Below are 16,326 nucleotides of genomic sequence, written 5' to 3'. Positions count from 1 at the left end.
GAAGCAATGAACATAGATACTCACATACGTATTCGTGAAGATAGGACATTAAAGATTATGACAGTTACAATGATTGTTTCTGGAATGTTTAAATCGATGTACCGTTGGATTTTGAATTCTAAAGTCAAGACCAATAGAAACATTATTCTTGTGATTTCAATGCACATCATCTCATATGCTTTATTTTTAGCACAAGCAATCAAAAATTTTGAAACTTATAATTTTATTTTCATTGGAAAAAATTAATTTTTATCAATTTTAAGGATCCCCTTCAATGACGTCATTGTAGTTGACATGAGTTTTTTTGGAAGATGAAAGAAATTTATTTTTGACCATTTGAGGTGCCGAATTTTCAATCTGGACCACTCTGCGTCGCTCCGAGATTTTACAGTCATCTTTCCCAAGTTATTCCAATGAATCTTGGATTGATTTAAAATGGTCGGAACTAAATTCCTTTTATCTTCCCAAAAACTTAAAACAACTTATTCTTAATCATGAAAAATTTATCCCATGCGTTATTATCATTGTTTTCATTCATTTTTTCACGAATATATCGGCAATTTCCAAAACGCTAACGTCCGCAATTCCAGCAAGCACAGGCAAAATTTCCGTCAAACGACATTAAACGCATAATTGGCAATGTCCCCCGACGCCGTGAAACGCGTCGCTCGAATTACAGTGATTACCTGGCCAGCGTTTTTCCGTCTGCGTGCGAGCGTTTTCTACGCGCGGTCGTCAGCCTGCTCGAGCACCGTGCAGCCCCGTGGATTTGTCGCCCTGGGACCCGTGGAGAGAGTGTGCTGAACGATATCAGTCGATAAACAGGCGTCTCGTATGATCTGTCCCGTTTCCATTATTACCCGTTACCCGTGCTCGACGTTTATTATTCGACTTTCCCCCGATTTGTTTCGACGTGTATACGCACCGATCGATGCTCGACTAATGCGATTCGAGTCGGGGGCTGACCACCGTCGCCGATGATCTACGAGAAAACTCTCTAACCGTGGATTTCGTTTAATATCAGGGTGTCGTGGAAAATATCGGTGGTATTCAGTCGGTGCCACTTCCTGTTCACCGTTCCTTTTTCTTCCCTTCATCGATGTGTAATGGACGATCGGAATTGCCATTCGGATCGTGATTGTCCCGTTGATTTACATATACGAGGGTTTTTGTTTTAACGAAAATCGTGAAATTACGACATGATTTATCGGCAAGCGCGAAGATTCGAGGAAAGTGGAAAGTTACGATCGGTGGAGATCGACGCAGAGAGAAGAAGTGATCAAAAAATCAAATCACGTCGAACGAACCTCTGGAAGTCCGCGATCTTCAGAGACGCGATAGAAATTCACGTTTCGTATGGCTCTTGAAAGAATGTGTGTTATTAGTGGATACTAAATCGTTAAGTTTTAGTAATCATAATCTTTTCATGTTCTGAATGTTCTCAACTTTGAAAAAAAAATTCTTCTATACAAAATATTCAAGGTTATTGAGCAATCGGAACATCTCTATACCGACAGATTAAATAAACGTAGATAATTTTACTTTCATACTTTTCCGAAACTCTTAGCTTTCCCTTCCTATAATATACCAAGTGCTGTTTTACACAAGAACGTACAAAAATTGTGAAAGGAAACATAGAAATGGATACCCGGGCACCCGGTTGCCTACAGAAGGATTAAACTCTGTAATCAAATATCCTTTTCCCCTTAAAATAAAATTCAGTTCCGAAAGGGTTAAACAAAAAAGTCCATACCGAAAGGGTTAAAAAGGCTTCGAGAGGGCAGAAGCCGTTCGATCGCCGACCTGGTCCCGTTCCTGCCCAATGATCGCGATACAATTTAAGGGGCCTGTAGCTTGACAAAATGGGATCCGGTCTCCGGAGCACGATTACCTTCCCTTTCGTGGGCCGGGTCGTTTACGCCGCGGTTAAACAGCGGCGTTTGTAATAGCGGCCTCGTCGCTCCTAGCGCCAGCAACAAACGGAGTCACAAAGGGTATGGGAGCGACACACCCACCGGATGCATTTTATACACTCCGATCGCGCTCTCGGTAGGTAACCCGCTCAGCGGGGATGACGTCATCGTCCTATATACAGGGTGCCGCAACCGTGACCCGTCGCCCGCGACCCGCGCAGCGCAGACAACTACGATTTCGTTGCCGTAGCGCGAAAGTCTCGACGGTTCTAGTCTCCGCCGTGGATTCTTGATACCACCACCCGATAAGACCGTCACCACCACCACCATCAACATTCCAACGGAGCATGACGCCATTTGTCGGCGGTTTTCTTCGCGACCTCCACCCGACACCCTTTTTCCCTTCCACTGGTAGAGTCTCCTATTCTACACGGTATACCTATCAGTACGGGAAATGTTGTAATTAGAGCCAAAGCTAGACTCCACACTCAAGCCCCGTCAACGTCCAGACTCGAGGTGTCGGTGTGAATGATACCAGCCTCGAGATCTCTTGGGTTATTAGCATCGAACGTTCGCCAGTTCTTGGTGAACGCAATCCCGCCGCCCGGCTCACGTGTATGTACTCACCGGGCTGTGGTAATAGTTCAGTGGACCGTTTTTTTTCCCATGGACCGTTGATCCGTGGGCTTATGAACTTAGAATAAGGTCTCGAAGACTTCTGTGAACCGGAACGAATTAATTGCTTGCTCGCAATTAAATCTTGGCAGGTTTAAGATTGATACATCGATCGGCTCCAGGAGGGAGAGTTTGATAATGGGCGCGTGGTCGTTCTTTTCGACGTGGCTTATTAATTCGTCCTGGGGAAATTGGTCTTGTCGATCTTGATCCCCCCGGTTCTAGTGATCGGCGAGCTGGTTATTAATTTGAGACCTTGTCAGAAATGATTATCATTGGGTGTTTTATTGCCTGGCCGCGGAATAATGGGCGGGTGAATTTGTTTGGAGCGATTGTGCAATTGGCTTCGTGGATTCGAGTTTGTAATTGCGTGTCAGATGTTGCAGTTCGAGGAACATTGTGAAGTGGATTCGTGGATAATGAGATCGTAGTTATCGGTGGTTAGTTACGGTCTTCAATTGGAGATTGCGGATATTTTGTCCGAGGTATGCGTAATATGGTCTTGGATCAAGACACACGTCGTTAACACTTTGACTGCCACGTCACCCAAATATGGGTAACGTATACATTGCAAAGAGGGCTGGGTTATTTCAATACCGTTATAAGATTTTCTCGTAAAATTATAAGTGTAATTTAAAATCAGCCCAACAGCCTCTGGGATTAACTAAACGCATATATCTTCGACGATTTGTGACTGAAAAACGAAATGAAGCGTGTCTGGCTACGTACTGCCTTTTTCACTGTGACAGTCGACGTGTTAAGGACACGATTGCTAACTTATATAAAATGTTCTCGAAAAGTGTATACTAAAGTATTAGAATTATAGGTTAGAGTAACTGTATTATGAAGAATTTGTTAATTATATCGCCTACATTGATCTGCACATGTGCACAATAAGATACTTTAGAACACAATGAGTCTCCGGCCGAGGACTGATTGGTCGGGGTTTTTCGTAAATATGTTACCAAAGCCTCGGATAACATTTTTCCTAAGAATAAGCTTGTTCCAAATCACTTCACGAGTGACAAATTTCACAGACCTACAACATTTTCGTTCCACCCTGTACAGTACATATATCTCTGTTTAAAGACGTTTAATAACTAAACCGTGCATTGGGCCGAAAGGCAGTCGTATCAATTCCGAAAACTCCAAGACCATAGTAATCAGCTATCCAATAAACTGCTCGCAGACCCGTATCCAAATGCTCTCCGGAATCTCGTCGCCAGACGGTGAATCACTAGGCAGGGAATACGAGGCTTTCGAATACGGTGCGAAGTGTAAGCTCATTAACGGAATATCCTCGAACAAACGGCTAGCAGCACGAAGTCGAGTAATAAACTTTACACCCGTTTCACTGCTCACAGACGGGAAAACGCGTTGTCGCGAACTTTTACTACCCGCGTTGTGTAAATGGTCATCGACCCGATCGACGAAGGGGAAACCCCGGGTCGTAACAGCTTTATATGTCACCATGATATTTCTATCTAAAATTGATTCCTTATCTATCGTTGTTCCGCGGGTACACAACCAGTCTTCCTTGGTTCACGACGTAGGGAACAATGCTCTCTCGGGCTTTCGCGGACGACGACGGCCAAGAACGCGAGACGCGACGCTCGATCGCCAGACGAGCGCCCATACCGCGGCGCAGCAATATCGCAATCGTGCAACGACGACTCAATCCTGCCGGGCCGCGGTGTGCATTCCAAGGATTTGTTTCCACTCAGATTACAACGGCAGATATCGGCGACAACCAGCCGATATTTCATGTTAGAAACGGCCACCAATGGGCGCCGTTAATTCCCCAAGTGGTACCCACGGTCTGACACACGCGACGAACGGATTCGCCGCGCGGAACGGGGGAAAAAAAAATCGTCCCGCGAGATGCGTCACCGCGCCGCGACTTTACCGTTGAGAGATAAATGGCTCTGTGTCCCCCGCGAGACGGTGAAAGTTTTGAAGGGACCAAAGGTCGAATCTCCCTAATATTTATTCGCGTGGACGTTTCCGTTCCGAGAGATCTATTTAAGATTAATAACCCGAAGCGCGCGGACATGGACGAGGAAAGGATTAAAATGTGTCCGAGGCGCATCGAAAGTGTCCAGTGAATTGAGGAAGACGAAGAGAATGGAAAGGTTTCTTTGTATTTGAGATAGGTACATGAAATCAAGATGCAAAAGTGAGGGATTGAATTAAGTAAATGGTATATTTTAGAAATGGGCAAATTCATTTACTTGGATAGAGTTTAGAATAATAACAAATTTTTCATAACATATACTGCCTTTTCTCTTGAGAATTATTTTTCATATAGACAGACTCCATTTAAACGGTTTTTATGAACCACATGGAGCAAACACTCCGCGTAAATCGAGAGACGGATGTACGTGCATACAAGCAATAAATATGACTTTTTGCTTTCGGAATCAGTGAAAATATAATATCTATTATCCAATTTCTAAAAATTGCAGATGAACGTCAGTTAGCCTCAGCAGTGTAGTATGTTCGTATCAACATCATCCCTTACCAGATGAAAACTTCCCCCCCATCCTAATTCTTACGAGTCCTTAGAATGAAGGCTTTTTACCTAGACCCACACAGTCGTGCGTGGTTCAGTCGCGTTCGAGGCAACAATTTAGAATGTTTATCGCGGAGTCCGCGACTATAGAGTCACTCCAGTAGTAACCACGGGTTTCCACGTGCGGAGATTGATTAATGCGCGTTTCCATGCTGTCTCCTCGTTCTTCCCGTAGAGCGGCGGCGGTGGTGCTCGCCTCCGTCGAAGAAACTCTCTCTGTGCCGTTGACTCGCGGACGCACGGTGGTCCGTTGCATTATCCTGCACGCTAAACAACGCGCTGGTATTGATGGATATCGGCGGAGGGGGACGCTTCTGGTGTATTGTGCAACCGTTCGCCGTTCCGTTCAGCGGCCGTTCGCTTCCGATGGGCTTTTCTCGATCCGCGGCGGCGATTTAATTAACGATCCCCAGTCGATCCTTCCGTTCCCGCAAATTTTTCGATAATTACCGGTGACGCCCCGTCACCGCGAACGATACGCAACGCACAGGTTAACGAGACTCGAGGAAATATCGGCGAAAGTAGCGCGCTTGGATCGGAACGCAGAAGTTGTTCCGTACTTCACAATGAGAGCCGTTAGCCCCGTTCGACGTTTAACGAAGTTCCAGGGGGGGGGGGAACAATTGATCTTAGATAACGATTCGCGATGTATCACAATGGTTCTTATCGGTGACCCGGCGTGTTGTTGACGGCGTCGCCGAGGCTTACGTTGAGCTGAGTATCCACTTGGTGGGAGTGGATGTTGCATGGAATCATGATTTGGATTTGTATCTTTGCTTTCATTGGGAAATAGGTTTATTGGATCTACTATTGTTTGTCTGAGTTTAAGGTATTAGTAGACAGTTCGAAAAGAAATATCGAGGTATTGATAGTTTAGAAATAGCGTTTCTTCAAGCATTGCACAAAACAGTACTCCTGTATCCGAACTAACAGGGACACATAAGTGTTTGGTTACAGGAATAAGGGAACAGTCGCTTCTCGAAATTCTCGAAATCTAGAAAATTGAGTGTTTGTTCAAGAAGTTAAATATTTGTGTATATAGGTACGTATCTAAACTTCAGATATTTGCAACTGGAGAAGGCATCTGTTGCTGGGAAACGTTCTGTCAGTGATAGTGTTGTTTAGCTTTCGAATAATGGGTGCTCGGATACAGGAGGCTGTACTATAATAATTCCACGAATTCTACTTGACCAATTTCGCGATAGTATCTGCACATTTCCAAGTTCCTTCCTTAACTTCGTCATTATTCAAATGCATGCAGAGCTTGATGTATCTTCGCTGAACGTTTCCAGGCTAGATGGTGATTACTTGTTCTCTTTTGGAAGTTAAAATACCCGAAGTCAGTTTCATCGGAAAGTAGTACAGTATATTCATAAGGCTCTTGATAGATGGTCTACAGCGTGGCTAACGTGTTGGGTTACCCTTCGGTGAAGATTATTTAAGAACACCGAAGAAAATATGCGGGCGTGGCATTACCTCCTGCAGCGAGTCTTGAAGTTATTCCCCGCTCCAGAAAGTATCTTTTCTTTCTAACTTCAGTTATCTTTACGCTGAAAGAGTCCACGAAGCTCAGAATCGTGAATAGTCGCCAAAAATGATAACCGTGTGTCCAACGGAACGGCCATTTTGGTGAACCGGCGTGAGTCGAATTGGCAACGATAGCGCAAGCGACGGGCGCGAATTCGCCACAAGCCCGTGAATAGAGGCCACGGCAAGAAGGTGTCAGACACGCCACGGAGAGTGATAACCCGTCACTTATATAAATGTATTAAATTATATTCTATCGCGCAGACACGCATCGCGGGCGAACGGACTGGACGTCTGGCTGATTGGTTAGCGGAGATCGTGTAACAAATGTTTTCACGATCTGTATTATTCCCGGCCCGATAAAAAACCCGCTCCGTCCGCCTCGCAGGCCTCTTTTGTCTCTCCCTCTTTCTTCCTCCCCGTTGCGTTTCATTGTTTCCATTATGATCGCCATAGATTCCCATGGAACGGACTTTTGCTAGCCACGGTCGCGTTACGGGAAGACAAATCTACCGAGATTACATTAGACCGTTGCGAAATGCCCGGATACTAAACGGGAACGTATTTGCCAGCGAGATATCGTCGGGGGAAGTACGTTTTGCATCGATGAAATGTGTTAACTTCAGACTTCACGGGATCCTCGACGGATTACCTTACTGGTGAATAAGTAGACCGTGCACTGGTACGAATGGTTACTTTATTGGTGCACCACGAAATTCCTACTAATACGTTACTTAACAATTGTAATAATAAATATAACTAGTATGTTATAAACCAGGGGTGAGTATGTTCTTGGATAGTAAGAGCCACAGAAAGTACTATTTTAAAATTTTGTTTATATTTTGTACTGTAAATGATTAATATAAAAGTTTTGGAAAAATGACAATGAAATCCAATATTGACTCGGGAGCCGTGCAGAGTATTGGGGGAAGCAGTTTGCTCACCGTTGCTATAAACTGTATGAACTTTATGACTAATTTCAGTGTTGCCTAACTGCAATGATTAATAATAATTTGCGTGTCATAATAGCTACAACAATCATTAGTTGTACCTAACAATTGTATAGTCGATAGTTCATTCCTTAATTCATCATTACTCAGAAGACCGAGGGCAGAATCAAACTGATCATTTATCACCCGTGTGATCCGATCAGAAAGGGCATACATTCTCTTCGTTTGATATCTACATCCGGTTGTGTTAATAAAAATTGTCTTCGTCCAGCTACTAGAGCTCAGAAAACCTCTAGGATCTCGAAGACTCCTCAGACCTCATCCGGCTGCTTACCGCCTCTTTAGCCATTTTCAATCATCTCGCGCCATTTCGGCCATTTCTGCTCCCACGTTGGTCTCTTTAGCTTCTCTTTCACTTTCTAGTCCTCATTGTTCAACGTTCTTGTTCACGTATGGCCCTCTCAAAGATCTTCTAGGACCACCAGAGTACCCTTCAAGGACATAAGTAGCCATTGGGGACCACTAGAAGACCCCTAAAGGTAATTGGGTCGTCCTCGCTGAGCCCCCAAAGACTTTCATTCTCCAGAATAGTCTTTTTTCTAGCTTCTCTATGTACTTACGGCCTATTCCCAACGCCCAACCTTTCATAATATTATTCCAACGGAATAGATTAGCAGCCATCTTCGAGTCAGCCAACCTTATCCACGTTATAGTTGGAAACTTCACGGCGAGACCAGGATTAACAACCCCATCTGGAGTTAGTCAGTTAGCGAGGTCTCGCCACAATTTCCATGTTACACTTGGCCGAGCATCCCGTCGACCTTACCGTTGCGTTTCCGTCCCTTACCGTGAAAATGAACCGAGACCTGGTAGAGCTCCAAATTCAGCTTGGTCGGACGAAAATGCAAATTGGTGGGCGTGAAGGGAACAGCCGTCGCTGCGCGCATAACGGTACGCGATTAAACAGAACGGCCGCTTAAACAAAGAGGCTAATCAAGGCCCACCCTATGGCGCTGCTTGCTCAATTTCAATTCCGCGGGCGGACGGCTTTGCTGTCAGCGCCGTTGAACCGCGTGCGAAAGGCGCACGGGGTTGCTGCACCGCTGACGTACCAATTCTCCTCACGTTCTTTCTATGCCCGGGCCCCTACGCTTTGTAGTGCCGACAGTTTCGACTCGTTCGTTCTTTTTTTTTTTGTTCCCTCTCCTCCATTCCCCTATGAGCCGAGGTTTAATGAATGTATTCGCTGCAGGGATTTTGCGTGAAGCTGATCGAAAGACCCTCGCGCATCTCCGCTCGGTTCATTGTTCCCTGTATCCGGGAAAATTATTTCGAATTCACGGTGCTCGTGACAATGGGCATAGGATTTATCCCTGATCATGTGTATCGATTGAATTCTGGTTCATTGTCTTTGTAGCTATGCTGATTTCTTTCTTGGGTCCTAATTTGAAGAATCACCTTTTCGTGTTCTGGTGCAAAAATCAAAATGGGCGTTTGCGTATATATGGTTATTGTTATTCTTTGTGTTAATATAAATATTTTTAACCATTTACTTTGCAATTGTTTTCATGAAAGATAATTTTATATCAAGGCATTACTGATAAATGAGGATATAGTCCTGTTTGTCCTCTTTATGGAAAAGTTTAAAAAAATATGGACGCTTCGAAATTGACCACATGAAAATTAATTGAAATTAAAGCTGCATTGAAGCACACTTTAATCAATCTTAAACCCTTCCAAGAAAAGGTACAAGTTCATTATGTAGCTCACTGTACACTGAAGATCAAACTCTGCTAGGGGAAAAATTGGCGTAAGAGAAAATCCACCTACACTTGGTAAATTTATTTCAAGTACCGAAACAAATGTAAATTTCGCATAAATTTCACTAATTCCCAGGACTGATAGAAAGCCCTCCTACACTGCTTTTTCTCCCAGCGGAAGCCGAGTTTGCTCGTGAGGGTACCAGCAACCGTTCAGTAAGCCCGACTCCAGTTTCACGCATATACACTAATCGAGTCTCGCCAGTTCATTGCGGAGCCGCAGGAAAGTCGCCAGACTGTCTCGTATCCCGTGTTTCCGCGGGATAAATCACTCCGCGTGTCCGCTCGCCGAGCCATAAATACATGATGGTAAATCAGAGCGCGCCGTTCCCGTTCATGTGAGCGAACGCATTAATAAACAACGCGTGCCCATAAGGTGGACGATTAAAATCGCCAGCACGTGGAGCAACGCGGTCGATTTATGCCAACGGACCCGGTTCCCGCGTCTGTTTTCATCCCCTCGAATTCCCCCCCGAGGGACGGGTCTGGTTCTTCCCCCCTCCCCTCTCTTAACGAGCCTTTTATGCGGTCGCTGACTTACCCCTTCCCCATAAATTTTGTCCCACCAAATATTGTTATATACCGACGAGTCCTGCAGTGGCCCCTATTATTCCGATCGTTGTGTCTCCAGGGATCGATCGCCCGAACCCCCTCGGAACGGCGAAAATTATTGATAGTCGAGCGTCGCGAGACAATAGCTGATTTAAGGCTGTCGCCCACTTAACAGCACACCACCAACAACACCGTTCAGTTGTCCACGGAACAGTCGATCGAACCGGTGTAAATGGGACATTACAAATTGTAACCGCGTGTCGACTCGAAACGTTCGGTCCGGTCGGTGACTGTGGCTATTAATTAAATTATCTGTGCCTTTTACTAGGTCTCCCATTGTGCCTCGTATTTCGGAGAATATGCGGTTGCGTTATTGCACTTGCGATTTTACACGGTGATTGTGAAGTGCGGAGAAATATTCAGTGGTTCTTTTGATAAAGTGTATGGCCTGTAGATTGTGCTACTGTGATATGGAATCACCTTGCGTGATCGGAAACCGAGTTTGAAACCAGCGAGTATTGCAGAGTTGAGTGCGGTTAAGGTGAGGACGATATGTTTTCTCAGAAAGGTTATCAATCTTTTTACTTTCTGATATATTCCGTTTCTCAAACATTCTAATTCAAAGGTAGATAAACTACATATGCTTAATAATAAAGAAACTGTATTTTTCATTTCTGCAAAATTGAAACTCGAAGTACTTGTTCGGAATAAAATCCCAAAAATTGATAACTTCCAATACTAACACATAATTATTCTTTAACGATAATCATATCTAGATCCATTTTCACTCAAGATGCCAGAAATGTTACATGTCATTACGGCTTACAAAAAACAACTAAAGCATATAATAGTTTACACTAAAATTTTATTAGAAGCCCACGATATTTCGACGAAATTCAGAAAGGCAGGGACCCAAATAACGCTATTATATTCGATCATCAAAAGTGTCCATCTGCCAATGTTCAATATTAAACCAACTAAACTCGTCGAAATGACGGATTCCAGATTCACCGAACCAAACAGGTGAAAGACAGGTGTTCTTGCCTGCCTCCATACCGTCGTTTAATTTATCCTACATTTTATATTCTAAAATTTTTGTTCGATCTACACAAAAAAACTAGTATACAGAGTTTCAGCATGAAAATCCACCCAGGACTTTGGAATCCCAAATGAGCCCATAGTCCTCGGTAAAAGGAATCTGCGTAGCCCGCCACCAGGTTTTTCTGTCCCGATCGGCGGGAATGGAAACTTCGTCTGCCACCCGAGACCGTAAAGTAGATACTTTCCTGCAAAATCAGCTCGTTGTTCGCGGAACGGCGTCGTAGCATCAGCTGGGAGGCCCTATCTGCGCCGGATCGCCTTCCCCGCTGGTACCATTCGAATACCAACGTGGACAAGTGGCGTACGTCGTCCCCATGGCGCGGCCGATATGTGGGTGCATTATACCGGGTCTCGTCGTTACACTGGACTGCATAAACATCGGAGTTTAGTGAGGGCACTGGACGCGAGGGAACGCCGCGATGTAACCATTATACATGTGCTCGATCGCCCACGTGTTTCCGCCCTCATCCTTTGCGTTCGCAGTCCCTCTCGATCGTGGATCGCGTTATCGGAGTAGTACACCGCCGAAATTCTAGCAATGTCCCGTGTAGAATCTCATACTTTTCAGTCTAGAGAACTGATTTTTGCATTACACGACTTGAATTCTGTTTATCTTGTGACAGAAAATTTGGTGTGAAACTGTCTGCATGAAATCAGGTCCTTTCGATTGTTCTTTTGATCTAGGCATTTTTTTTTACGTGGTTACTATTTATATCATCTGTTGGAACTGGAAATGTTTGAAAATAATAAATGCACTGTTGATTTGTATTTAGAGGTTAATATTTCTTGGTTTCACGTTCCAGAAATTTTTGTATAGTCACGAAAAAATTTCGGGCTGTAGAGTTTCTATCGTTTACTTAATAAAATCGCTTCCGGTTCATTTATACCTGACCTGGCATGTACCTGTGCTCAGTGTCACCTTGGAATACTAATTCCTAAGACCTAAACCAGCGTCTTGCTTCATGTAATATCCACGTACAAAGAAAAGCAACTAGTTTTTCAACTATTCCGATTAAAAATTCAGTCGAACGGACGATCCAATAAACGTCCACCAACCGTCCACTATTCCCTCGAAGAAAGGACCTGGGACGGACGAGACACGAACGGCGATGCTGCCGGAATTAATGCCCAACTTCCCCAAAAAACGTGTTCCCCCTCTGGTTGGTAGTCCTCTCGAGGCACTGCCATAAAATTCAATTTATTCCCCCTTGTTTGTTCTCACCGTTGGGGGAGATCGGGCGTCGATAACAGATTCTCCCGGCGTAGGCCATGATTCCATAACAATATGGAAGAAGTTGGGACCGTTAGTTCGCCCGTGTGTCCCCTACTGCCTCGGGGGCCGCTTCCCGTTTCCGGAACCGTTGGGATAACGCGCTAAATCCTAACAATGCATATATTTCACCGTGTGTCGTGCGTTAACATTTGAACCTTCTCCATAAATAAGGCTGAAGGTGAACGTGCTTCGAGGCACGACAACGGTTCAATTCGCTTTCGAGATAGAAATTTTAATATAGTACTTTTTAACGGTATCTAGAATGGCTTTAATTTTGTTGTTGATAGAACAATAGTCAGTTCCACTTGGCTTAAGCATTCGGGCTAATAATATTCTCTGGAGATAATCGTTCAGCTATCGGTAGAATCGTTCGGTGATAGGAGGCACCGTATCGGGTTACCGTGGCAAGCACTTGCTGCTGCAAGGATGTGGGAGTATATCATGATAAATCCGAATGGTACGAGTATCTTGTTTTGCGTTACGTGTTGATAGTCGATCATTCCACGCGATGATCCGCCGAACTGGCTCGAGACTACTCTAAAATGGCATCAACGCCCACAATCATATAATGCTTCTTCACCTTTTCTCACCTTCTCATAATCCTAAATACATCGATGTTCAGTAATAATAGGAATAATTCTATTATTAAAAACCTTTTGGAGATAACAAGAACAGCGTCTGTAACAATAAACATGTACCATCGGTAATCCTGTAAGCGACAATTCCAGAGGTCTGATAGGGGATCTATCTCTCCACGCCTGTACAGCTACCGGAATTGTCTGTGCTGACAAGGGTTTAATGAAGTTGTGTAAATATTTCACGTCCTCAAAATTACACAGAGATAAGAGTACAACCGCTATTGCCGCCATAATTCACCTCTGATGAAAGGGTTCCTTGTGTGTTACAGGGTCGCGGGGATGTCGCCTCGTTGGTCCGGAACTTGCTCGGTCCGATTTACGGCGATGGCGTTATCAATCTGCTGATACGACAGGCCCGGGACATCCTGGTCTGCGCTTATCACGGCAACTTGGAGAACTTCCTCAAGACGTATCTCTCACCGGCCGCTTCGTTGCTCGCGGAAGTGAAGTCGGTCGCCTCCGAAACGGTGAGTGTCTTTCTCTTCTTCCTCGAGCCAATATGTATCTGGACCAGAGTGCAAAGGAAGTGGTCGAAGTATGGGCAAGAATGTTTAACTTTACGACTTACTGCCAGATCTGTGGAACACTTTTAACGTGTTACACTTTAATGTACCTAAAACATATTTTCTTTATGATAGAGAGTTAAAATATGCTTCTTTTTATTCTTGAGCCGTAGTTTCACATTATTTCAGCTAGGCTGAAGGCACGTAACATGGTCCTACACCTTTTCATTTGCTTTGCCCTAAAATTTGAAAAGTGTGACTTAATACACTCTGAGATCCAGATATATAAATTCAATTTGTATACATATATGTACATAAAAACGTATGGTATATCCGATGGTCGGTGTATGCCCGTGGAAACTGGTCGGCCGGCGGATTGTCCGCGAGGCAGAAAATGTGAAAGAGAGGAGAGAATGTCGTTCGACGGACGGATTGTTCCGCGAAACGATTAAAGTAATCAGTCGCGTGCTGCCGGCCAAGTATGGGCCGGATACCTTGGATCCAGTTCGCGGCCAGTTGCGAAATCTGAGTTATCGCCGCTCGTCACGATGACCACGGCCTTCTATTTATATAATCCCCTGACCGATTTAATCGCCGATGAAAGCCGCCGATCGAACCCGGGGATGCCTTTCCGTATTACAGACGTCCGTTGCTCTCTGGTGAGCCTGCTTCGCGAGACTTCCCGCTTCGTGGCTTCGAGTCCCCTCGTTTTTTCATTCGGGCACAAGGAAAGGTTACGGAAAATATTAAAATTTTTTAATGAACACTAAACGGATACTGTTGGATAAATTTTACAAATATCCAATACTTCGTCTACAGTCGACTTTTGCTGTAATTACAATATTAAAATTGTGGATCAGTGAATTATATCGAAGGACAGGATCGTCCCAGTATAATCAGTATCGTTTACCACGAATCAGAAATTATCCCTCTAATCGCCTGATTCGTGGCACGCCGACTCCAACACGCCCACGATATGGGAGTGACGATTAGGCTGTTCCACCCTTTGTTCGACCCTCGGATTGACCCCGTTCGGGGGGCAGAGGAGTTTAATTAACGTTTACGAATCGTCGAGTGCAGTCAGATTCGAGACTTTCAGTCGGGACACCGCCCTCTCGAGACACCTAGTGCGGCTGGCGTGGCTCTCCACTCATATAAATTAACCCTCGTGAGGGGCACGTGCTTCGATGCGTAGCCACCCCACGAATTCGGAGATGGTTACCCGCAACTACAGGGGTTGTTAGCGACAATCGTCTGTGTGTTCCCCTGTCTCTGTCTCTGTGTCGTGAATCCTTGGCGGCTTAATTGAATTCCTCGACGTTAAGTTCGTCATTGGGAATATCGTGCGTGTTAGGGGATCAGTTCTGAGTGTCTGAGTAGCGACCTGAGCTCTTGGTCAAGGTTCCTTGAGTGGGTATGATCAAATATAATGAAATGTCTGAAGACCTTAGTATTTTGGAAATTAGATTCAAAGTTTTCGGATATTTGTGTTGAAATTGTTAGGTATGACAGTCTTTGTAATTAACCCTCATCGGTCCATTTTTCCAACTTAATTTGGGGAACCTCAGTTGAACTTACCTGCACATGACAGAAGAACGTCATTTCTTTGGAGATAAATGTGTTACATTCACACAAGGGACAGATGAAGGTCAAGTATCTTTTTTTGTAGTCTATTTAATTGAATAGGGGAATGAATAGTAGATGGACTATTTTATATTTTCAAACGTGCATTCAGTGTTATAGATAACTGTTTAGACAGTAACCAATGTTGTTAAGATTTTTAAAGGATATTTCCATTTCTTAATAGTAAGGAAATTATAATTCGAAGGTTCATCGAGTTATCACTGAACCTTCAATCTTGCAATGAATTTTTCAAAAAATCGGTGAATTTTTCATCAATTTCTAAAGGTATTACCATGCATTCTAGCAGGGACAACAGACTTCTGATGCATACGCAGTGCCCAATAAACCAAAGCATCACCCGAACCCCAATGTCCCGTAATCTAAATATACGTAGCTGCAATACCGGAACGATCCTGACCTCGAACACCCACCACGGTCGCGGCTCCCATTAAAAACACCCGTAGCCTTCGATTTAACGAGCAATTTGACTCGAAGTATCCAGTAGCCGCGGTTAATTACTATATTTAAGACTCGGTTCCGGCGAGACAATGACTATTAACCCCAGGCGCAAACTAGGCAAGCCGAATGAACTCGTTAGCAGGATCGTGTTTCCATAATTCCCGTGGAATACGGTCAATTTTCATGGCGCTTTGCGGTACGGCGCGCGTCCGTGGTACTTCCGTACAATAGAATTTACGGGCGAATACGATGTGTTGCCCGTCGAGCGGGGGCCCCGATAAATTGCCGACCGGCCAATAAAGAAAACGATGCGCCGCTGGCTCACGACAATTTGGCAGATATGGGGCACCGATGTCCACCGGTGGAAAGCGGAGCGAGGCTGTTCCATCGCTCGTTAGCGCAGAATTTCTGAAAGTAGGCAGGCAGAACCGGCGCGTTCCTACCTAATATAGGCGAACGCCGATGGAGCTTTGTCAGCCGCGCCGGAACCCCATTGGTAGAGCGGCGAGGAGACGCAAGATCCGGGCACACTGTCTCGCTCTGGAAATTTGTCCCCTGTCCTGGGGACGCTCCTCCTCGAGGGGACGATTTGGGATCTCCTTCTTTGGGTATGCCACTTTGTTCGCGTCATCGGCTAATAGAATTCACCCAGCAAAAGTATTCCTCCGGTTCGAGGGAACTGGAGGGATGGGGTCGAATGGAACTGTTCGTGGAACTGGT

The sequence above is a fragment of the Dufourea novaeangliae genome, unplaced genomic scaffold, assembly GCF_001272555.1.
Source record: "Dufourea novaeangliae isolate 0120121106 unplaced genomic scaffold, ASM127255v1 scaffold7, whole genome shotgun sequence".
Lineage (NCBI taxonomy): Eukaryota > Metazoa > Arthropoda > Insecta > Hymenoptera > Halictidae > Dufourea > Dufourea novaeangliae.
Note: the sequence above shows the minus strand (reverse complement) of the source record.